The following is a 26,107-nucleotide window of genomic DNA, read 5'->3' as shown; positions in this document are numbered from 1 at the left end:
GATGAATTAAAACTCTTGATAGGCACAGAAACTGAAATGTGGATATTCAAGCGATTCCAGTCACTCCTCTCTGGCTGCAGTAGTTCAGACACCACCAGACTAGACTATGAGCTGTACCCTTCCTGTGTCTGCACACACCAGAGTGTTATGGATATTTCTGTAAGGCTGTTTTTGGATGCATTTAACTTAAATTGAGTAAAACAGATTGCCCTCCCTAATGTGTGTGGGCCTCATCCAATCGCTTGAAGGCCTGAATAGAACAAAAGATTGATCTCCCCTGAGGAAGAATAAATTCTGTCAGCAGATGGTCTTTGGACTTGAACTGCAACATTGTCTCATCTTGGTTCTTCAGCCTGCTGGCCCACCCTGCAGATTTTTGACTTGTAAGCCTTCATGATTTCATGAGCCAGTTCCTTAAAAGAAATCTCTTTTCATATAGATATACATTCTATTGGTTCTGCTTCTCTGGGGAACCCCAGGTGATTCAGGGATGGAAAGATAATGAGAAGGTGTATTCTCTGCTTGCCGACATCAGCTGAGAGATTTCACTCAACAACAGTGCTCACTCATTTTTTCTGTTTTAGAAGTCTTTTTGTCTTATGTTTGCTTTTCATTTATTTGCTTACTTAGGATAAATTAAAAAGATAAAACGGAATAGCATGGTGATTGCTGCACTATGTTCATGTGAATCTTAAACTAAGACCAAAGACACATACCCACTCTCATAAAGACAAAATAAAAGGCGACACAAGCCAGTTTCCACCAACATGGTTCTATTATAATCATCTACAAGGCAAGGCTCATGCTGTTAGTAATTATAATAGGATAATAGTAATAATAGTTGCCACTTAGGAGTCCTAAATAATTATTGGGCATATATGGGACTTTACGTACATTATTTCCTTAAACACAGTAATGGATTTAGGAGGCCTTCCCAATGTATTGGTTAATCACTGCAGACACCCAAGTTGTAGTGCTAAATTTCTCCCTAGAAATGACATACTTTGAAAGCGTGGTGTCCAGATAATTTTCAACCATATTCTTTCTGGTTCAGTTTTAAGCTTGTCTTCTCCAAAATCTTCCTGTGATGGAATAAGTACGTATGGATGGCAGAGGTCGTATTTATTAAGATTCAATGGCAGAAAAGCCAGTGTGGTCAGAGAATGTGTTATTGTGGTTAATCAAATATCCGGGTTATATAGATGTCTTATAACCATATGCAGCTGAGCAGTTGACAGATAAATTTATTTCAATAAGATATATTTAACGCTCTGCCTCTCTGGAATATAATTGCATTTTGATGAGTTATAAACCTCTTTAGGAGATCTCATTGCCTTCGGGTCATCTTTACAGTCATCAATTCTCATTGGATTGGATCATTACCTTCTAATCAATAGGATGCTAAATAAATGAACTTTTATTTCATTACTTGCCACAGGGGAAAAGGGGCTGCATTTGTCCACAAAAATGTTCACAATCTGTTTTAAAATGATGTGAGTCTGATAGCTCCGGGGGCAGGGCAGGTTGGGGGGTGCAGGGATGGAGCAAAAAGGGAAAAGAACTCATGGACACAGGCAGCAGTGCGGTGACTGTGGGGTGGGCGGGGAGGGTGGTGGGTGGAAGCGGAAGAAGGGATAGGGGGCTAAATGGCAATGGGAAAAATACAATAAAAAATAAACTATTAAAAAAATAAAAGTGATGTAAGGTGATGGGAAAAAATGACCATTGTAATACACTTTCTCCTTACGCGACGCCCATCCGCACCTGCCAGGCTTTCTGAATGCTTTTGTCCTGGATTTGCTGCCTCTAGAACCAGCTGAAGCATGAATTGTCTTCTGAACTCACTTGCCTTCTGTAACAAGGTTTTCATCCTTTCCTGGGTAGTGCTGTTGCCTTTATTTCAAGGGTTAGGATTTTCACTCGGGAAATGCTCTGCATATAACCCCTGCAGTAACACCCAACTGTTGGTGTCCATGAAGTGCTGCACAATGGCCTGCCAATCACAGACAGTGGAGAAAGGGTTCCGCAGGCTGACTTCCCTACTTAGGAGGCACGCTATGTCCTTCACCTGCTGTGTACCCCTGAGAAAATTTCTTGACCTCTCTGAACCTCCTTTTTCTTATCTGTAAAATGGCGGTGTTTGCGAATGCCTCTGTCGTGGGGGAAGGGAAGGGTTGAAGATTCAACAAGGTAATTCATATAAAATGCTTAGTACATGGTCTGGAGTGACAATTCACAAATGGCAGTATAACTGCTTATAATCCCATCATCAACTCAGATTTCCCTGATAATTAAAAATATAGAACCTCAAACAATATTGTGAAAAGCTAAAGACATCCCCACAGTATCTGCAAATTCCTGAGGCTTAGTCTCAAGTGGACAATAGGATCCTTTCCCCCCACAGCCCCTCTTTCTTCAGGTCATGGGCTCCTGAGTCTGCACATGTGTTTCTGTTTCACCCTGTGCCCAACTGGCCATGAGTCCCAGCTCAGGTGTTACGTTACTTAGATGCTGGCAAAGGAGAAGAATTCTTATACTTCACCGCTAATATTTGAGTACCTTGACCTCCAAATTTACTTTCTAATTCAGGAGTCTTCATTTAAATTTTCTGAAAGGCCAGATCCAGAACATGAAATAAGAGGATTCAGCACACAATGTTATGGTTGAATAGTCTCTTCTCAGGCAGCTTTCCAATTCAAATGTGCTCATTAATGTTTTAAAGAAGTAAATGCCTTGATTGTTTAAACCATGATTTTCAACTAGTGTGCCTTGGCACACTGGTATGCTGCCAGAATTATTAATACATGCAGCACCTGGCTAGTTAGGGGCACTTACCTCTTTTCCCTGAGATTGTTGAATAAAAAATGACAAGCCCTGGCTGCTGTGGCTCAGTGGATTGAGTGCTAGCTTGCAAACCAAGAATGACAATAGCCAACACAACAATAGTGTTGAATTGTGAATGAATCAGAATTATACTGTTTTTCTCATATTGGCAAAAATGTAAAATATTTTTTGGTATGCTGTAGAATTTTAGTAATTAGTTTATGTGTGCCATGTGATGAAAAAGGTTGAAAATCGCTGGTTTAAACAGATTCACCACTCACCTACCATTGACCCAGATCTTCTACTTGAAAACAAGAGCTAGAAGGTAGAAAAAGTCAGGGTGTGTGTGTGTGTGTGTGTGTGTGTAATATTATGTAATAGAAAATTTCAAACACAAATAAAAGTAAAGAGAATAACATAATGACCCCCATGTACTCTCACCAAGCTTTGGCCATGATCAGCTCATGTCCAGTCTCATCTGTGCTTCCCTGTACCATACATCCCCACCGCCCAAATGGATTCTTTGGAAGCAAATTCAAGACAGGAAACCACTTTATAATTCTCTCCATTTGTAACTCTAAATGGTAAGTCCTCTTTGAAAACTGAAACTATATAATCATTATCATGCCTAAGAAAAAAAGAAAGAAAGAAAGAGAGAAAGAAAGAAAGAAAGAAAGAAAGAAAGAAAGAAAGAAAGAAAGAAAGAAAGAAAGAAACATTGGGATTTCCCTAATTGTATAATTTTTTTTTCCTTTTTAAAGAATTGGTTTGTTTCTATCAGGTCAAAATAAGTTCCAAACATTCTCTTAAATATCCTTTAATCAATAAGCTTCTTCTGTCTCTTTTTTTCAATTTACATATGAAAGAAAGAGTCATTTGTCTTCTAGTTTCTCACATTTTGTTTTTCGCAATGAAAAGTCATTTGTCTTGTAGTTTCTCACATTTTGTTTTTTCCAATTCTATCATAACTGTTTCCTCACAGACTCTTCAACAGGACATGTAGTTTGGGTTTTGTTAATCTGGAAAATTCTTACCAGAAGAATTTTCGTACTTATCAGATGAGCTATCATATTGTCTATATCCTTTATTCTGACAGCATTTTCTGTAAAGCAGTAGTTAGACCTACAACCTAGAATTGGAGGTTTGATTGACTCAGGTACAATTTTTTTTAGTGAACAATTCTTCATAAGTGGTATTACACCATATGAGCAGTTGTCTATTTGTTGTAGTTCATCACCTTTGTCTGGTTCCATTATTTCAGTAGGGGGTTTCAAAATGGCAATATTCTAATCCCACCATTCCTTCATTTATTAGCTGGGAGATTTCTATAAAGAGAAACTATTCCTTAAGAACTATTTGGTCACCCCCAGATAGAGCTTGTATAGTAAGGGCAGGTCAAATTTTTGATTCCTTCCTTGTATTTACATGTTTTCACAATAATGAATCTATCCCATAGCATCTTTGTTGTTGAGTATAATTATGACCTCATATTTAACATATTTGATGTGTTTCAATTCATTGCAGCCATTATTCTTACTTGTTCTAAAAATTTTCCATTTTTTTTTTAACTAGTGAGAGCTTTTTTCTCTTGGCTTCTGAATCCTTTGATAGAACTCTGGTGGTATAACTTCCTTCCTTCCTGGTATAATAAATGTTCTAGGCACATTTTATACATTTCCTGTGCCAGACCTAGAATCAGCAATTCCTCCAACTAGGCTAGTTCCTTTTGTGAAAAATGATATTTGAAGATCACCAGCTGGCGTTAGGGCTGCCTGTTGCTTAAGAATTGATCATTGTTTCTAGGCTGTGTCAGTGAACAGACTGATAAACATTTAGGAGAAAATATATCATGAGTTTCTGCTAATACTTTGAATTTGAACTTAGTATTGCAGGTTTTTAAAATCTAACTTCTTTGATTTTGTATTTGTATATCTTCTTTCTTCTGCCTAACATCTTGGTTCCAAACAATTACTTCTTGCTTTACCATCTCTTGGTTGTTGAAATATTCCATTATTCTAATCTTCAATCTTCTGTTTGTTTCCTTTTTTTTTTTTTTTTTGGTAATAGCTAGTGCTGCAATAAACAACCTTATATATACATTTTTGGATAATTTTTCCAGTGTATCTATGGGATATATTCTTAAAAGTGAGATTCCTAAAACAAAGGGTAAATATAATTTTGCTAATATTGCCAAATTCCCATTCATGGGATTGCATCATGTTGCATTCTAGTAGCAATGTGTGAGAGTAACTGTTTCCTCACAGACTCTTCAACAGGACATGTAGTTTGGGTTTTCTTAATCTGATAGGTAAGAAATACTTTTTAATTTATATTTTTCTTACTTTTAGTAAAGTATTTTATTTTCATATGTTTTAGGGTCATTTGCATTTCTTTCCTACAAACTGTTATGTTTCTTGTCCATTTGTTTACTTTAAAAAATTATTTGCTCTTTTTTGTTTCTATTTTAAGAAGCTTATATAGATTAAATATATCAATCTTTTCTCTGTTATATGTTGCATTTATTCTTTCTAGTCTATCAATTGTCTTTACTTTGTTCTTAGCAAAGTTGACCACAGAGCCGCTTCTGTAGAAGCACATTTTCTTCCCTAAGAAGCCAGTTTGGATGCTCTGGGGGGAAAGGCGCAGTGTGTGCAGGTGGAACACAAATGAAACAAGATTGGAGAGGAGCTGATAGCTGCTGAAGCTGGGTGATGGCCCAGGAGGGTCATTGCATTATTCTTTCTACTTCTGTTTATGTTTGAAAATTTTTCTATTACAAAATGTTAAAATGAGAAAATCCAAGTCTCATATACAGCCTGCAGCATTTGGTATCTGACTATAGATACTCTTCTGCCCCTTCTACATCTACCCTTGAATTGAATTAATTGCCAGCAGAAAGCTACGGACCGACCACATTAACTTAAACCCCTGTAGAAAAGTCTTGACTAAGTTAGCTTTTATCCTTTGCTTTTATCAACGACGGATGTAAAAAATGTCCTCATGGAGGTTGTTTCGGCATCTTCCATAAAATCACTGCAGAGAGACTGTCTCTTACACTGTAAGATCCACTCTCTTAGAGTCAGAGGTTGGACCTGCTTCAGGTATAATTCTTTTCAACAAAAACCCTGTGGAAATAGCACTGTATACTTTTATCAGGAGGCATATTGTGACCAGTGTCTATCTGTGATGTGTCATCCATTGATGATTTTTGCCTAGACTTATTTCATGATAGTTTGTGAAATGGTAATATTTAAAAAAAAATTTAATCTTTATTATATTTTTTCCATTACCATTTAGTCCCCTTATACCCCCCTCTTCCCAGCAATCCCCACACAGTTGTCCCTGCCCATGAATTATTTTTCCTTTTTGCTCAATCCCTCTACCCCTCGCCTCCCCTGCAACTGGTAATATTTGAATTCTATCATTCTCACTTCATTTACCTACTGAAACACTTCTTTCAGAGGAACTTCCTTGTGACCCTAGAGCTCCTCTCCACACAGCGTGGCAGACATCATTTAAAACTAGGAAATGCTAAGGGAATCAACCACCAGTTGTCTTCCTCAAGCTCAGGAGGGCCCACTGGGCCCAGGAAGCTTCTGAAAGGGAGAGCACTGCATTTGGACAGAGAAGCCTGCATGAATTTATATGACTATGACCTGGAGGGCACCTAGGAGGGTATGAAAAATAGAACCGGTTAACATTGCCTACCTGAACAGTAGAGAGATTGCCCAAAGCAACAATGTTAGTTTTGGCAGAAACAATTCTCCAGTGATTTTTGAAAAAAAAAAACCAAAACTGTTGTAAAACAGAGTTGGTGATGTATTAAGGCCTCTTTTGGTTGGTGGCACTAAAATCCTCAAGGCCAAATGATCAGAGAAAGGGTGTGGCCACAGTGTCCAGGGCAGGAGTTGTGACCAGGACATCCCTATAAACCAGGAGCAGTGTACACAGTGGCAAAGATCTTGAGTCAGCATATCTGAGTTCAAAATGCTCGCTCTGTAATCTACCAACTTGTTGACCTTGAGCTAGATCTTTGCCTTCTCTGGGCCTCGGTTCTTCAATTTTAAATGGGGGTTGGAGATTGTTACCCACCTTTCAGACTTGTGCACATTAGAAGTAACATAAGGCAATTATTTTCCCATGGCCTGGCACAAAATAGACATTCACTAAATAGAGATTATCAGGATAACGGTTGAATTACCAGAGTAAATAGTTAGTCGAGAATTGGGGCCCATCCCTAGATCTAGTAGATGAACACTTCAGGTGGCAAAATAACTTCTGGAGCAATTAGATAGGCTACATTTGAAAATTGTGCAAGGTTTCTGCTGGGGAGAGTTGTAGGTTCCACAAAATTTGAAGACAAAGCTACAGGGCTACGAAGTCAGGGCAACTATCTAGTCAGCTACCAGTAGAAATCAGAGTTCCTGCTATGCTTTCGGAAGTTACCTGGTGAGAAATGATGTGATCAAATCGTGTTCACTATGATGTTTAATGGCTTATCTCAAGCTCTCTCACTGATGTCTCCTGTATTTTAGCTTTTTAAATAGAAACTTATAGAAGGATTTGAGCTCAAGTTTCTGTGGCTTCCTTTGTATTTGGTTTGATGTGTTAATGATACCAGGTTTTAATTTTAGTTATCTAGTAGCCTTTGTAATAACTTGGGTGACCAGCTTCCTAGTTGCTTAAGCTTGTGACATATGAGGTCGATTGCTGTTTGCTGTTGGTCTGAATGTGGTTGGGAGGCACGTGGGAAAATGCTGTTAAGGCAGTGGAGTGGAGTTTGAAAGGCTCTTTAGAAAAGTAATGAATGGACACAGGCTCTGGGGAACAACGGGAAGACCACACGGGAAGAAAGGGGAGAAGGACTCTTGCTAGTGGGCTGTCAGAAGGTGCCACATGGTTTTGGATTAAGAGCTGGAGATTGCGGTGATGCAGCGGATGGTGCTGGGAACCGCTAGAGGCCTGCCTAGCCAAGTCCCAGACTTCTGGGTTTTTCTTCTGAAGGACTGTACCCCTGACTGGCCTGACTGGGCAAAGGAGTGGAAGGCAGGACTGTGTGTATTGTTCATCTATTGAGTTGTTCTTGTTTGGAGCATCTACTAATCATGCTGCTGGAAACATTCTAGGCTTCAAATGCTTTCCCAGACTGGTTCTTTTCCACGTGAAACCCTTTGGTGGCTAAGAGCAGGGACTGTGGATTCGGCAAGCCAGAGTCCGGTTTCATTTCCTGGCTGTGAGACTTTGGGCAAGTCAGCTGCTGTTTTATATGTCGAACCAGAAGTTTCTGTCATGTGTCTCACACTATGGGCATCCGAAGTCAGCATCTTTCATGTGACTGCAAGTTCCATGCTGACTTGACCTACTGGGGATTCAAACATCTACACAGAAAGAGCTTGGTGGTCTACTATGGGACCTGCTGAAACACCATACTCGCTTTGGAGCCTGAAGGCTGGATCCTGGAAAACTGGCAGAAGCCGGTGAAGGGGTAAGAATTCTTACCAAAGCCAGCTCTCCAGATGTCACTCTAGTGTCAGGCTGAGAGGGGAAGGTCCTTGTCCCCTGCTTTCTAGTTTAGATTCGAAAGAGAAATCTTTGGGCGAACTAGTTCCTTGGGTTTAGTGATTTTGGTAGAGATTTTTGTTGAGTACTCTTGTTTTCTATTGATCCATTTTGCTCTCAGAGATAGATGGTCACTGTTTTCTTTTCATTTGTCATGAGGACAAGAACCATAGGCGCACTGCCGTTTTCCTTTCGTCTAGTTCCATGTCCTGAGAGCTTGGCTTTGGAACCACTGAGAATCTTTTCTCTGGAGAGATGCATGCAGCTGGCAACCAGCTGAATAGCTTAGAGATCCGAGACATACAGTGACAAGCAGCTTTCTTTTTGTCTGATTGTGCCAGCTCCCATGAGAGTTTGCCATAAGAGGTCCCAGTCCATAAGGGGCCTTTGTTGTTTCAACCTTCCTTGTCTTCTAAGTGCTGGAATAGTCCGAAGCCAGTAAGCACCTGCCTGGTGTCAGATTAGTGTGTCTGTGACTGGAGGCACCTCACATTCTCGTGGGAAACCAGAGACAAGTTTGCACTAGACCATGTTTACTGCCTGTGACAATGCACGTTTACTTTCTCATGCTAACTTTTGGAGAGAGCTTTCTGATTTGTAAGAACTGCATATTTTGAACCCTCTTTTGGGATACCTCTTCCATCCATGTTTAAGCCAGAAAAAGGCTTATTAGTTTGAGCTGTTATTGAGATTAATGTAAGATCTTATTCATCAATGGCCAGGTGAGAGATCTTTTGATTTGAAAAAGCTTCTATGTTTGAAAAATTTTTTTAGAACGTTCTCATCCTCAACAATTGTCTTATTGGTGCCTATGGAAAGACCAAGCTGAAGAGAGGACATGAATGAATATGGTGAAGTCCTTAGCCTTAGGGACTTCCTTAGGAGATGAAATTACAAGGCTCTTTCCACCTCTACTTTCACAAGGTGTCTACCAAATTTAAAGAAGAGTTAAAAAAATCAGTGGTCCTGGAGTCCCTACTCACAGGGACCTTGATTGGCTGCTGAGTCCTATTCTTCCCATCTGTGATTATACTGTAGTTATCAGGCAGGATCTGGGCTTTGACACTTCCAGATTCTTGCACTGGCCGGAAAGCAAATGTCTGCTGGTAGCAACCACCTTGAGAAACTGCAGGTCTCATTCACACGGGCACTCCCACAGCCTCACAGAATTCGGCCCACACTGCATGGCCTCGGTGTCTGCCAAACCCTGGAAGGAAGGTATGCCTGCCTAGCCCATATAGGCGCATTTCTCTCACTGATTCTTCCCACCACACTGGAACGCCTGTGAGGAAAAACCATACCTGTGCTCCATCACTTTGTTTCTGGGGACGTCTTTCCAGAACTGAGTCAATTCTGCTAGGCCTGTGCCAGATAACTGTTCCATTTCTGCAGCCATTATCAGAAACCGGTTTTGGACAGAGACTGTTAAACCTGCATTCAAAAAGGGCAGCTGATTATAAAAAGGATTAGATATGCAGCTTAAGGCATTATTCTAGAAAGAAATTAAGGAAAAAATAAGGATGTGGAACTACCTTAAAAATAAAAAGAAAAAGTTCTAAAACTGAGACCTTCCTTTTTGAATTTCGATTTCAACTGGCATCAGTTTAAACAATCTTACTCGTTCAAGAACAATAAAAAATTAGTTAATGCTGGGAAGGACTTCAGAGAGCCATTTGCCTCTCTCATTTTACACGTGGGAAGAGAGATGCCTGCAGCGCTGGGGCTGTCATGTGGCAGCTTCCCCCCCCCCCGGCCCCCCACTGTGGGGAGAAACAACTGCATCAACCGATGCACCGGGTCACAGCTGCTGTTGCTAGGCTTGACTCTCTATTTTTCTGGAGCAGTTGTTCTCACCTGTTTATAAGCACAGCAGTCACATAATAACCTTTATGCTTTTTGGGGGAAATGGCTTAAAAAGGGGCTTTGAACAAAATCAGCAGTTAATACTAACCCAATTTACAAAATAAGCTTTGGTGATTATGCATAGAGCATATCTTTCCCCGCCACTAGGAGAAAGGAATCTTAAGATATTTAAAAAATATTTACTTATCTTTTAAGTCCAGTTGTTACTTAGCCTTCCTTTTAAATAAAATAATTACTCTGTCTGTCAAAAAAAAAGAATGAAAAGAAAAGTAATTAATGGGAAATGTTTTGATCTCCAGTTTCCACCTTCAATTTACACTTGAATATCTTGGTATCATTTTTTTTTTGACAGAGTCCAGAGCTCCCTAACAAAGATCCCTAAACTACCTTTTTTTTACACCTTGATTAGGCCATTGCAGTTATGAGCACAGAATAGGGGGTGTAATACTGGAAGTCTAATCAAAGATTTCCAAATCCGTGTTGGTGAGACATATAGAAGTCAAAGAAAAGCATTGGAATTGCAATTCAAATCTCAGTTTTCCATTCTCCAAAGTCTGTGGTTTTGGACACTCTGCCTTAAAGAATAGTAGACTACTTTACTAGGGATCTGAATAAAGGTGAGAGAGATGACTGGGCTCCCTGGTAATTCTCCCTACAGTCCTTTGCTTCATGAACAAAAAAAAAAAAAAAAAAAAAAAGAACCAAAAAGCTCTGTATTTCAAAAGCAGAAGAAAATTAATGTTAAAGTTCAAGGCCCCTGTAGACCAATGAATGTTAAATTCTAGAGCAAATGTCAACAATTCAGAACTGATGTATTGGGAACCACATAATACCCCAGCAATAGACAGAATGTTCTGTCATGAGGGTGGTACATTTTAGAAAGCCCACTGAGTCAGGAATAATTCAGTTACTGCTGGGGGCAAGGTGCACTTGGTGTCATTTATACCACTTTGAATAACATTGGTTGTTAGACCTGGCTTGTCTAAGCTGAGCTACAGTAAAGCTAACCACTTCCTGCTTAGCTCTGAGTTGAGCTGCAGTAAAGCTAATCACTTCCTCATTTTCTTCTCCAGACAAGCTGAGAGTGACTGGATATTCCTCAGCCAAGTGATACTATTGCTTGATGACGAAGGAGGTCAGGAGGAAATCTAAGAGGGTATCAGCCGGAGAGATTTGTCCGTGGGACAAAGTGGTTGGTGTTATCTGCTCGTGGAAATGACCCCCTGGGCAGATTTATCAGTTAGGACAGGATTCCCAGTGATGGAACTATCAGAAAAAGTGGAATGGGATGGATGGCTGGTGGGAATGTTACGGGGGTGGAGGTACGGATATTGTGGCTGTGGGTCTGTGAGCTGATCGATCTGCACAGGGAACTTGAGCCAGCCCTGTCGGATTGCTGCTCCTCGTAGGTAAGTAGAGTGGTGAGATGTGCTCGGGATGTTCTTCCCGGAGTTCAGCTGAGGGTAGCTGTTAAGTGCTTTGCCTTTTTAAAAAACAATCAGACTTAGATTCTAACATTGAAGAACCTATTTTTATCTTCTTTGTTCCTTATTTGTAAGATCATAATAATAATACCTATACCACAGGGTTGTTGTGAAGATTAAATGAGATACTATGGTAGGGGGGGCGGTGCCTGGCAAAGGGTCAGCATTAACCTGGAGGTTCTTAACCTCAGCTCTGGGCCTTGAGGAGAACTTTAAAAATGTTGCCAGGTTTCACCAAAGACAAATCAAATGACAGTCCCAATGATTCACACAGCCAGGGTTAAGAGCTCTGGTGCTGAAAATTGATTATTTGTATTCAGAAAACTCTTTCAGGGAGTTGATAAGAATGGCAGATTTTGGTTAACTTTTAGTCAAGTCCTGTGTTGTTAACTGGTATTGGTTTTCTTTTATATAGTGGTAATTTAGAGAAGGTAAAGCCACCTGTCATGTAAATTCGTTTGCATATAATCCTGGTTCTAGGCAATTCCCCTTTTTTAACTCATGCTTAGGGAGGGGAATTGGGAAGATCAGGAAGTAACCCCCCCCCCCCCCCCGCACCCCCCTCCCCTTCCTGCCAAATGAAAAACTCCCCAAGAGTCTCTCTGGAATCTGCCTTTCTGAGACACTGCCTATCTAATCAGGTTCAAACCAAGGGCAGGTGGGGTAGATGGGACCCCATAAATTTAACTAAGGTTGCTCCGCTGGGCCTCCTCCAGGCTGGCGTGGGTGAGCGTTCACTGGGAAGCTGGGCCTTCCTTGCCCTTCCTCTGCACCTGGGCTCTCCTGAGGCCTGGCGCGGGCAGTGGGATTGAGTGGATCGCAGATGTGAAATTTCCATTTCTGTGTTTCCTCCTGGAGTAAGGGGAAAATTCAGGCTTAAGAGAGCAGGACTTTTCCAGAAGTTCTCCTGGGTTGTTACTGGAACTAGGCTTCATGTTATTCAGAGTGGAAAGACCTAAGGAAAAAATTCGGCACCGTCTCCGAGTTACTAGGCTTCATCATGTACAAAAATAGTCTTCCTTTTGGGGCAGGCAGTGAGGTGGAAGAGTCTATCTAGTGTTGAACTGCCCGAGCTGCAGCCACGGAGAGAGACTGAAGGGCACCCTGGTCGTGGTATTTTCTCCTCCTTTCTCTGCTCAGGGCAGAGATAATCTTCATGTACTGAAATGTTCTAATTCACACTTCATAAAGTAAAACATAAAAGCGGAGATCAAGTAATAAGTAAAAATAAGTGTATTTAAATGAAAAGAAATCAAATGAGTAAAAAACATTGAAACATCCATGTTAATAGAACAAAAATGATGTGTTCTGAATTGACTGGGTTCAAAATGTTTAGCTTATATCTTGCGTATTCATATCAGGGCAGGATCGGTTGTGGGAAATATATCTTCCTTTTTTGTTGGTAACAGCTTTATTCAGATGAAATTCGGATACCGTAAAATTTATCCGTTTAAAGTGAATTAGTTTTTGAGTATATTTTCCGAGTTATGCAATAATCACTGCAAACAATTTTAGAGCATTTTTTTCATCACCCCAAAAGAAACCCCATATTCTTTAGCTATTACCCACAAACCACATTCTCTGACCCCAGGCAGCCATTAATCTACTTCCTATCTCTATGAACTTGCCTATTCTAGACATTTCATATCAATAGAATCATATGGTATTTGGTGTTTTCTGTGTGGCTTTTACTCAGCTTAATGTTTTCAGTGTTTATTCATGTTATATAGCATATACTAGTACTTCATTCCTTTTTATGGCTGAATAATATTATATTGTATGAGTATATCGCATTTTATTTATTCATCAGCTGATGAATATTTAGGTTGTTTTCATTTTGTCTATTATGAATAATGCTGCCACAAATGTTCATGTACAAGTTTTTGTGTAGAAACATGTTTTCATGCATCTTGGGTGTGCATACTTAGAAGTGAAACTGCTGGGTCAAATAGTAACTACGTTTATGTTTTTGAGGAAACTTCCAGACTGTTTTCCAAAGTGGCTGAACCATTTTACATTACCATCAGAAGTGTATAAGGATTCTGATTCCTCTATATCTTCTTCAATATTTGTTATTATCTTTTTTAATTTTAGCTACCTTAGTGGGTGTATCTTAATAGGTGTGAAGTCATATCTTAATGTGATTTTGATTTGCATTTTGCTTATTCCTAATGATGTTAAGTATCTTTTTATGTGTTTGTTAGTTATTTGTCTACCTTATTTTAAAAGTGTCTGTTCAGAGCATTTGTCCATTTTTCATTGGCTTTTGTCTTTTTATTATTGATCTGTTGGATTTCTTTGTATATTCTAGATATGTGATTTGCAATATCTGTGTATTATCTTTTCATCTTTTTTATTCTGACAGCATAAAAACTCATTTTTCAATTATAGTTAATATTTAATATTACTTTATATTAGTTTCAGGTGTACAGTACAGTGGTTAGACACTTACGTAATTTTTGAGGTGACCCCCTGATATTCTAGTACTCATCTAGCACCAAATGGCATGGATACTTATTATAATATCCTTATGCTGTACTTTACATCCCTGTGAACCTTGTAATTACCAATTAGTACTTCTTAATCCTTGCCCATTTTTTCACTCAGCCCCCACAACTTCCCTCCCTTCTGGCAACTATCAGTTTGTTTTCTCTATCTAACAGCCTGTTTCTGTTTTGTTTGTTTATTTGGTCCTTTATATTCCACATATAAATGAAATCATACGGTATTTGTCTTTCTCTGTCTGACATTTCATTTAGCATAATACCCTTTAGGTCCATCCATGTTGTTGCAAGTGGCAAGATTTCATTCTTTTTATGGCTGAGTCATATTCCATTGTATGTCTATACCACATCTTCTTTATACACTTGCCTATTGATGAGTACTTAGCTTGCTTCCATATCTTGGCTATTGTATATAACATAGAGGTGCATATATCTTTTTGAATTAGTATTTTGGATTTTTTCAAATATATACCCAAAAGTGAAATTTTACGTCATAAAGTAGTTTCATTTTTTATTTTTTGAGAACCTCCATACTGCTTTCCACAGTGGCTGCACCAATTTGTAATTCCACCAACAATACACGAGGGTTCCTTTTTCTCCAGATCCTCACCAGCACTTGTTGTTTGTTAATTTATTGATGATAGCCATTCTAACAGGTGTGGGATAATGTCTCAGTGTGGTTTTAATTTGCGTTTCCCTGATAATTAGTGATGTCGATCATCTTTTTCATATGTCTACTGGCCATCTGTATGTCCTCTTTGAAGAAGTGTTTATTCATGCTCTCTGCTCATTTTTAAATTGGATTGTTTGTGTTTTTTGTGTTGAGTTGTATGAGTTCTTTATACATTTTGGTTATTAACTCTTTATTGGTGAATATCTTCTCCCATTCAGTAGGTTGTTTTTCATTTTGTTGATGATGTTTTTTGTTGTGAAAAACTTTTTAGTTTGATGTAGTCCTATTTGTTTGTTTGTTTTTTGTTTCCTCTGCCCAAGCACACATACTGGAAAAAAAAAATTACTAAGAGAAATGTCAGAGAGTGCACTGCCTGTTTTGTTCCAGGAGTTTTATGGTTTTGAGCCTTACCATTAATCCATTTTGAATTTATTCTTATATATGGTGAAATAAGGTGTCTAGTTTCATTTTTTGCATGTATCTGTCCAGTTTTTCCAACATCATTTATCAAATAGACTGTCTTTACCCCATTGCATGCTCTTGCTTCTTTTGTTATATATAATGGGCCATATCAGCATGGGTTTATTTCTGGGCTCTCTATTCTAGCCCATTGATGTATGTATCTACTTTTATGCCAGTATCATTCTGTTTTGATTACTATAGACTTGTAGTATAGTTTGATATCAGGTACCGTGATACCTCCAGCTTTGTTATTTTTTCTTAGGATTGCTGTGGCTATTCAGGGTCTTTTGTGGTTCAATGTGAATTTTAGGATTTTTTGTTCTAGTTCTGTGGAAAATTTCATTGGTATTTTGATAGATATTTCATTGCATCTATAGGTTGTTTTAGGTAGTATGGATATTTTAGCTATGTTAATTCTTTCTATCTGTAAGCACAGTATATACTTCCATTTATTTGTATCTTTAGTTTCTTTCTCCAATGTCTTATAATTTTATGAGTCTTTTACATTCTTGGTTAAATTTATTCCTGGGTATTTTTTTGGATGCAGTTGGAAATGGGATTGTTTTCTTAGTTTGTCTTTCTGATAGTTCAGTATTGGTGTATAAAAATTGAACCAATTTCTTAATATTATATTTGAATCCTGAATTCATTTATTAGTGCTAGCAGATTTTGATGGAGTCCTTAAGATTCTCTCTGTATAGTATCACCTCATCTGAAAATAATGACAGTTTTATTTCTTCCTTTCCAATTTGAATGACTTATTTCTTTTTCTTGTCTGATTGCTGTGGCTAGGACTTCCAATAGTATGTTGAATAAAAGTGGCAAAAGTTGCCAACTTTGTCTTATTTCTGAACTAAAGGAAAATGCTCTTAGCTTTTTCCCATTGAACATGTTAGCTGTGGGTTTGTCATACATACCCTTTATTTTTCTGAGGTTTGTTTTCTCTATTCTCACATTGCTGAGGGTTTTTTTTTAATCATAAATAGATGCTGGATTTTGTTAAATATTTTTTTGCGTCTATTGATATGATTTTTATTCTTCATTTTGTTTACGTGGTATATCACACTGATTGATTTGTAAATATTGTACCAACCCTGCATCCCAGAAATGAATGCCACTTGATCATGGTGTATGATCTTTTTAATGTATAGCACAAAAGCTCTTAATTTTAATGAAGTCCAATTTGTTTTTTATCTATTGTTATTTGTGATTTTGAGATTATAGCTAAGAAACCATTGCTAAGTCCACTGTCAAGTAGTTTTACTCCTATTTTTCTGAGGGTTTTATAGTTTTATCTCTTACATTGAGATCTTTGATCCATTTTGAGTTAATTTTTATGAATGCTATGCAGTAGGAGTCAACTTCATTCTTTTGCACGTGAATATCCAGTTGTTTCATCACTATTTTTTGAAAAGATTAATTTTTTTGTCAGGAAATACTTCTTAAAGACATTTTCAGAGCCAATCCCAATGTTTTGGTGTCTAGTGACAGACTTGAAAGCAAAGAAGGGGAATTGGTGTTTATTGAGCTCCTAGTGTCTTAAGTGCTCTGATGTCCTAGGCAAGGAGTGGGAATCCCAGGCATATGCATTGCTAGTCTTCTATTTGTACCCGTGACAAGAATTACTAATCAATTACAGCACCATCTCTGGCTAAGCCTTGATGACTGCCAGGGCTAACATGCAGGGGTGCTCTCCCAGGATGATCTGTTTGGGACGAATTAAAACATTAAGGTTAATTTTGGATATGTTAGTTTTGTTGTGCATGTGGGACATGAGGGTACAGCTGTGGCAATAGGTGGTTGGATATAAAAGACTGGAGCCCAAACTGAGGGAGAGATCTGGACTGGAGAGAGAAATTTGAGACTTTGGCCTATAGATTAGGGCCAACCCAACCTCCTAGAGAGATTGACAAGGCATCTGATAAGCCCACACATATGACTTGGAGGGGACTGGCAGAGATGTAGAAGTAAAACCAGGAGAGGTTATTGGCAAGGAAATCAAGGGTAAAGGGAGATTCAGCGAGAGCTACTGATAGTGCCAAATGTAATGAAGGTACGATTAAGTGCAGACTGGAGGGTGTCTCTGATTATCATGACCAGGTGGTTGTTCACCTTGGCGGGTGCAGCTTGAGTGGGATAGTGGAGGTGGAAGCCAATGATGCAATGGTCTGAACAGTAAACTGAACATGAATAAAGACTTATGTTGATGAAATCTGATAAGATGGACAGAACTAAGTCTCAGAAAACCAAAACATTATTGTAATTTCTTGGAATTTAAGGAAAATCTGGGGTCAAATAAAAAGTTTAGTAGACTATGAGAAAAATACATGAGGCAAATCAGCCTGTTTGTGCCTGCCATTTCTAGTCTGCATGTGCAACACCAAATCAACCGCATCATTGTCTGAGACATTCCTGCAGAAATGAGCCCCAAATGGTGGCATAAAATTAAACTCAGGTACAGGCCTTGCTAAGAATATTTACTGGCAGCTAAAGCACAGAATCCCGAAGCTAGTGTTCCTATAAAAGGGTCCATGACCAGATTGCTTTAAAAATGTTGAATCCTGGGATGCATCCCAGACCTACTGAACCAGAATCTCATGGTGTAAGGCCCAGGTTTAATAAACTCTCCAGGTTTAGAAAGCTCTGGAAGCCATTTGTCTAATATATGGCTGGTGATGTGGATATTTACTAACGGTTCCATTCATAGGATTCTCCAGCAGTTTTATTACATGGATAACTAGAGCCAGATTAACTTGCCTATTGTACAGTTGCTTGGGGCAACCATCTCTAAATAGAGTCAAAATATTCCTGGAATAAGCAAGTGTAAACTGGGTCCACTTTTGTCTAAATAGATAGTAGATGGGGAATCCCTTATTAAACTCTATCTTTTTTTGAATATTTTTAGGTGGCTGTAAGCTAAGATTTGCAATCGCATTTTATAAAATAAAATTCTAATGATTTATTTTATTCCCTAAGTCTTAAATCACTTAACAATCCTTTAAAGAATTCTGGTTTGGAAGATTACTCCTGACTCTCCCAAAATAACAGCAACATGAAAACACAATCTCAAACAAACCCAGAGACAAGTATAAGAAATACATAAAAGTGGGGAGTGTTTTGCTTAAATTTATTAGAATATGGACACTGTTCTAAACACTGAAAGTCATTAGGGAAAATTCTGCTTCAGCCTAAAATGTTCACTAGTACAAAATTAGTTTTACCTCATTCCACTATATATGAAATAAAAGATGTAAAATATTGTTTTGAGGAGGTGCAAGATCATTCACTTGTGTTCCCATCAGCCTTTGTTGATCCTGCATGTCATTCTCACTGTCTGGAATTAATGAATCAAATACACATAAGTGAAAAGAGTTCAGTTCTAAAAAGTATTTATTGAGTGCCAATAGAAGACATAGTTTCTGCCATTATGAAGTTAACAGGATCAAGACAAATATTAAATGTTATTAAAAATATTACACACTTTTATTAGGTGAAGTTTGGGTGTTGATAGACTCATGATAAATGTTCTCAAAATACATGATATGTAGCACAAAAAAAGAGTACATATTAATATGCAAATACATAAAAATGGAAAGTTTAGCATCCATGGATTCTATTTACTTTGAGTTTTAAAGAATAAAAATATTAGAAATGCAACATATTTTGAATTTTAAGAATAATTCCACATTTCATCAATTTTTTTTTCATGGGATAATATCCAAACTTTATTTCTTGCAAACTAGCATTGCTCATAAATTAAACATTACTTAGAGATTTTTCTAGGGCTAATGTTGGAGCAATGGTTAAAACATTACTTGGACAAAAGTTCTAAAATGTCTTTAACACCATGAAGCTGTTAGGCAGAAGTATTTGCCCAAATCCTTTCAATTGTTCACTGGTTTCCATTATATAAATTATTTACCTTTTGCTCAGATAAAAGGAACCAGTAATTTTTATCAATTAAATTTTCTTATTCCTATTATTACTGAGTCAGCATTAAGTGATTGAACTACCATTAAAATGAACTCCTCGAATGCAATGGTGTTCACCCTGAAACATAGGGCAGAACATGCACGCTCTTAATCTTTGGATTTAATCGGGAAGAATATATAAATGATGAAACACAGTTCTCAGAATCTTGCTAACTGGTTCTCCTGGACAGCACAGGAAAAGCCTTTATTATTTAAAGGCATGATCACATGTCAATTTCTCTGATGGTTGGTTTTGGCCTTTTTAGAGTTTATCAATTTAATTTTCTGACTTGAAAGTCCAGTTTAGGAACTTGACCATCTCCCATCTGGAATGGGCTCACTCAGAGGTATTTCATTCTATGGACTTTTTATTACTCACATGGAGCTGGAAGGAAAATAATCAGGCAGATTCTAGAGTTGTGATCAGTAAGTTGCACTTTGTATCAGACAGACCAGGGCTGGAGTCCTGAGGCTGTAATCACAGGCTGCATGACCTGGGCAAGACAAGGCCTACCTCTTTGTGCCTCTGTTTTTTATCTGTAATATGGGCTTTACTTCATGAACATGTTGTAACGGTTAAGTGAAAAAACATATTTTTAAACCAACTTTCCAATATGCCATAAACATAGTTGTATAATATTGCTGAAAAACAATGCTTAAAAGTGATACATATATACACTTAAAAACTTTATTGACTTAAAAGCACTTTATGCATTCATTATTAAAAAGTTACCAAACAAGAAACAAACTCATTTTAGAGCAATGCCATGAAATGCTTGCCAGTGATTCCAGAATGTGAAACACATAGGTGGAAGCTATTTGATTTTATAGAACGAGATCATTGTATTCAGCAAATGGGAAGACAGAGATGTTAAGCATTTGAGAATCACTTAGCCTTACTGATTTCATTTCCCTAAACATAGTTAGGTTGGCAGTAAGACACAGGGAGAAGGATCCTTCCTGGATCTGCTGGTCCACCAAGTGTGTTGACCTCTGGCATGAGACTAAGTGGTTTTACTCTCAGGATCCCCAAGCTAAAGGAGGCTCAGATCAGTCATGAAGTCTTCTCAAGGGACCTGGGACAGAGGAAGCCTCCTAGACAGTGGGCTGTGCTCTTGTGCTTTCATTGTGCTAGATATGCACCTAGAGACAAATGGGAAACACAAAACAGCTTAGGAGAAACCCAGAGATGAATATCAGAAGGTCAACAGAAACACTGTAAAGTGTAACACATTCGACACAAAAATAACATTGTTTCTCATCTTCAGTGTGGATCCCTGAAGTGACTTGAGGGGTGCAAATCAGAAGTCAGTCTAACAGCGGCCTTGACTTAAGAAATGTGGAGCTATTGGCTTCTATTATTTAACTGGAAATTTCATTTTAAGTGGAAAAAAATAACTTGCTGTGAGGTAAATCCATTCTTAGAATTGTGAGAAAAAGGATATTCGTATATGCAGAGCTGGGGAAAACTCCTGAGACTGAAAGTCTGTCCCTGTGAGCAGAAGGCTGGGACAGACTGAAGAAAGAGGCTGTCCAGTCTGGTAATTCATAGAGCTTATAAAGGGAAACTTACATAAAAGGCATGTCTTGGGTGGTCGTAAAATGAAATGAAATGCTGAAAGCAACCCCTGTTTGGCCCGAGTCCAGCTTACAGGGCAGACTGTGGTCGTGTCATGGAACAGTTTCTCCTCCACTAAGGACTTGGTTGTGTTTTAGGTGAAGACTACTTCTGACTATTTCTTACAGACTTTGAAGGGAACCCTAGGATCTCAGAAACAGCTGCAGCCAGAGTGTCTTCAGTGGCGCCTTCTGAGTCACATCCTGTCTCCTGTGGCTGGTTATCAATGAACTGCGTCATTGCTCAGACATGGCATCCTGAACTCTATGTTTGAAAGAGAATCTACTCAAATATTAGTCAATTGAGTTTTCTGTGGCCACGCTGCCAAGTGTTGGGGTGGTGGTGCAGAATATGGATGAAACTCTGTCTTCGCTATCGTGGAACTCATACTCTAAAGATAGCTGAATAAACAGAAAGCTTTTACATTTTAACTTCTCCTTGTCTTTCTAATTTACTTATCTACACTCAAAAATTCAAACCAGCTTTGAGGTGTATCAGTTGTGACTTCTTTTGGTACAAATCTATTTCTTTCCTGGAGTGAATGTAATAATACCTTTTATGACATCTGATGGTTCCTGAAAATCAATAAAACCAGTCAATGATTAATGTTTGACTGAAGGTGAAGGGAGAGGCTTCCAGAACAGAGTAGTGCAGACGGAGTGTCCTCTGGGGAGATACTCAAGTCCCAGCAAGAGTCTCAACAGCTGAATGGAAGAAAATAATTTTTAACAGTTTGTTATTTACATACGGAAAGGTAAGTGTTTACATGTCTTTACTATGATGATAACGAATTTCCTTGAGAGTGAAAAAAAATAGATTGTGGAAGGGGGTACTTAAGAAGTCTCTGGACAGCCCTGGCTGGTGCGACTCAGTTGGTTTGAGTGTTGCCCCATGCACCAAAATGTTGCATGTTTGATCCCCAGTCAGGGCACACACCTAGGTTGTGGGTTCCATCTTCATTCTGGCTGGTATGAGAGGCAACCAATTGATGCTTCTCACAGCAACGTTTCTTTTTCTCTTTGTTTCTTTTCCTTACTCTCTCTCTAGAATCAATAAGTATACCTTCAGATGAGGATTAAAAAAAATCTTTGGACAAATTTATTTCTTGAGGGGTGCTATGTAATATTGCTGGGAAGGGAAGTTTATTCCTGGTGTGACAACATTTGCTTATGGAGCTTTCTTTCTTTCTTTCTTTCTTTCTTTCTTTCTTTCTTTCTTTCTTTCTTTCTTTCTTTCTTTCTTTCTTTCTTTCTTTCTTTCTTTCTTTCTTTCTTTCTTTCTTTCTTTCTTTCTTTCTTTCTTTCTTTCTTTCTTTCTTTCTTTCTTTCTTTCTTTCTTTCTTTCTTTCTTTCTTTCTTTCCTTCTTTCTTTCTTTCTTTCCTTCCTTCCTTCCTTCCTTCCTTCCTTCCTTCCTTCCTTCCTTCCTTCCTTCCTTCCTTCCTTCCTTCCTTCCTTCCTTCCTTTCTCTCTCTCTCTTTCTTTCTTTTTCTTTCCATTGTTGTTCAAGGTACAGTTGTCTCCATTCCCCCCCCCCACACCACTGTCCCCTGCTCCTCTGACCTTCTTTTCATTCATCTGTCTGTCACAAATTCATTTGAAGAAGTGGCTTTGGTTGAATCAGACTTGGTAGTGGAATTAAGAAAAGGTTGAGCCGTTGGATATTTAAATGAGTATTACACCCATTCTTTGTGGTTAAAATATGAAAGTACGTAGCCTTAAGATGCTCTGGCTCTCGTATCCTGGAAATTGGGGGTGGAATGTCATTCTCACAGTGTCTTCTCTCAGGGGTGGTCTTCAAAAACCAAGCATCCTAACTATTCTTCAGAGAATGAGATTCAATGTAGAATTCTTACAACTGTCTGGGATACAGCAGGGGAGGGGAAATGCATGAGAGAAAAGAAACCTTTCTTAAAAGTAGTAGAATGCAAATTGAAAAACAGAATGACAGACCTGCTTTCACAGGGAAAGCAAAGCTTGATGTGTGTATTTGTCACCTCATGGAACTTCGTTCAGACGCAGGTGGATGTACTATCTGCTAATGAGTGATTATTTTGAGACGTCAAGTCCCAAACAGCCTATCAGTACCTTCAAAAGTCCAGTCCCTACAGTGTTTCAGTTTTTTCTTTATTACGAGAGGTTGACTTTCTGGGGACAAGTGCCCTCTGTGATGGGGGATATGGAGGAGGAGGTTGGAAGGACAATGCATTCTCTGATATTTGCTCGTCTTTATTTTTCTTCAAAAACTTGGATAGCAAGTGAAAAATAGTTTGAAAGAAGAAAATACATGTTTAGCTGACAAGGAAAATGGATGCATTCAGCTTCCATCAGGAAACACAATGAGTCTTTTTACTGAGTAAGTGTTTATCATGGTTTACAAGTTATAGTTTATGAGTCGTCAGGGTTGGGCAGTGGGTTAGGCCAGTTTTATCATTTGCCAGCTAGCAGGCACTGAGCAGATTGCTAGAACTCTCTGAACCTTCATTGTCTCATCTATAAAATGGAGATGCTTGCCAAACCACATAGTTGTGAGAGTAAATTAGGTAAGCCCGTAAAGAAGTCAGTGTCGTTAGTTCTCCTTTCCATGAGAAAGTTCAAGTAGGTGACTCAGTCAAATTGCGAAGCTGTTATTTTATTCTCTAGCAGGGGAAGAACCTATAATGCTGCAATATATATTTCATGGTGCAGGACAGCAACTAATTCTGTGCTAAGAAGCTGGGGCCCCAAAATATAAGAGAATGATAAGACAACTGGGATTTACTTTTTTTAGGAGGCATTAAAAAACCCCTCTGCTGGTTTATATTAAGTCTTTTGGTGAGGTGGGATGTGGCATCTTTGAAACTTGCTGAGATGACCTCTGGGAAAGGTCATTGTTGTTCAAGGTAAAGATTGCATTTTTGGTACCTCCTTCTTTTCTTCTCTTTTTTTTCCCGAAGGTCAAAATATATTCTGGCAGCAACTCACCTCCTGTTTCACTGTTGAGAAACTCTCTGGAAAAGAGAGTGTGAGCACAACTTTTCTATCATGTCAACAGATGACTCTGAAAAGGAAGGCTGAGCATCACCATGCTCTTTTCTCCAAAGGCCTACAGATATGTGCTGTTATGGGTGGTAGTCTATACGGGTAAAAACATATAGGTGTTTTTACTGGCATAAAATTGCATTTGTTTAGAAATCTCTGGTGTCAAATTTAGAATGGGGTTAGTTGTTTTGTTACCTGTTCATTGAATAAACAAGGAAAGAGGTATTGAAGTTTGTTAGGGGACTATCTATATGTTAGTTGTAAGAATAAATGGTAATGTTTATTTAGAGACAAGAAATATTAATAAAAGAAGTTAGTCACTAAGTTGTTGAGGTATTAATTACACTGAAGTTGATTTTTCACTTAAGCATAAGTAACAGATCAAGCTATACTTGGTTGTTATGTATATGGCACAAAGAAAGCTTAATTTCTCTTAAAATATTCTGTAAAACTGACATGGTGAATTTTCTTATTCATGATATTCTGAGTCAATAATTTATGTATTTTATATATTTTATTTATTTACTTTTAGAGAGAGGGGAAGGGAGGGAGGAAAAAAAGGGAGAGAAATGTCAATCTGCAAGAGATACATTGATCAGTTGCCTCTCACATGCCCCAAACTTGGGACCTGGCCTGCAACCCAGGCATGTGCCCTAACTGGGAATCGAACCTGTGACATTTTGGTTTACAGACTGGCACTCAGCCCACTGAACTACGCCATCCAGAGCTCTTTCCATATTTTAATTATTTTAAAACATTAGGACCTGTACTTCTTGGTTAGGAAACAAAGAAAAATCAAAATGGTAGATTCGTGCCCTTAAAGAATTTTAAACTAGTCCTGACTGATGTAGTTCAATTTGTTGGGCATCGTACCAAAAAGCGAAAGGTCACTGGTTCAATTCCTGGTCAGGGCACAAGCCTGGGTTATGGGCCCCGACCCTGGTCAGGGTACACATGCAAGAGGCAACCGATCAATGTTTCTCACACATCGATGTTTCTCTCTCTCCCACCCTTCCCCTTTCTCTAAGAACAAATAAATAAAACCTTAAAAAAAATCTTTAAACTAAAGATGAGCATGTCTTCCTCACATGGAGGGTCCTGTGCTTGGTCTTGGCAGTCAGATCTTCCTTCCTCACTGAGCTTGGATTCCTGCCCTGTGGGGTGACAACAAGGTCTACTTTATAGAATTGTTGCAATATTTAAATAAATGAGTTGTCCAAAGTCCTTAACTTAGTAAATGCTCACAAATGTTAGCTATTTTTTGACATTTTAATTATAAAAATTTAACTCATGAGTGAGATTTTACATGGTATGGTACCTCTTATTAAACGAGAATTAAATTTATTTTTCCCTTATTCTCTTGTTCATCCACGTTGTCAGTTATGATTTAATTACAGAAATCAGACTATTATCCTGCCATACTTGAGTAGATTGCACATTTTTGTCATTAGAACCTTGCCTCAGGTTCACCTTATAAAGGAACTAGTACTATTGAAAGTGTTTTTTTAATTGTGTATGATTTTATTTATCTTATTATCATTTTAAATGATATTTTATTGATTATCCTGTTACAGTTGGCCCAATTTTTTCCCCTTTCTCCCCTCCACCCAGAACCCCCCACTCCCTCAGGCAATCCCCACACCATTGTTCATGTCCATGGGTCATGCGTATAAGTTCTTTGGTTACTTCATTTCATGTACTGTAATTTACATCCCCATGTCTATTCTGTGACTACCTATTTGCACTTCTTGATCCCTCACATCTTCACCCATTCTCCCCACACCCACATCCCATCTGGCAACCATCAAAATGCTTTCCGTATCCATGATTCTGTCTGTTTTTCTTGTAAGCTTAGTCTGTTTTTTAGATTCAATTGTTGATAGGTATATTTATTGAGATTTTATTGTTTGTAGTTTTGATCTTATATTTTTTCTTAAGTCCTTTCAACATTTTTGATAATAATTGTTTGGTGAGGATGAACTACTTTAGTTTTTTTTTGTCTGGAAAGCTCTTTATCTGCCCTTCCGTTCTAAATGATAGATTATCTGGGTAGAGGAATCTTGGATGTACTTCCCCAATTTTCATGACTTTGAATATTTCTTGCCAATCCCTTCTAGCCTGCAAAGTTTCCT

At 38.3% G+C, this 26,107-nt stretch overlaps 1 protein-coding gene across 1 annotated transcript in view; it reads left to right on the top strand.

Annotated features, from left to right (window-relative positions):
* Positions 1 to 11,323: 11,323 nt before the first annotated feature.
* The window catches only part of CDH17 (cadherin 17), an 87,152-nt gene continuing 72,368 nt past the window's right edge, over positions 11,324 to 26,107 (top strand). Inside the window, exon 1 of the mRNA XM_054590135.1 lies at positions 11,324 to 11,380. The gene's annotated coding sequence lies outside the window, so the exon portion shown is untranslated. The remainder of the gene's footprint in view (positions 11,381 to 26,107) is intronic.

This window comes from Pteronotus mesoamericanus, unplaced genomic scaffold (genome assembly GCF_021234165.1).
Source record: "Pteronotus mesoamericanus isolate MK-2021 breed Mesoamerican mustached bat unplaced genomic scaffold, CSHL_Meso_final scaffold_174, whole genome shotgun sequence".
Classification (NCBI taxonomy): Eukaryota; Metazoa; Chordata; class Mammalia; order Chiroptera; family Mormoopidae; genus Pteronotus; species Pteronotus mesoamericanus.
The sequence above is the reverse complement of the archived record's forward strand: the minus strand, read 5'-3'. Positions and strand labels throughout refer to the sequence as shown.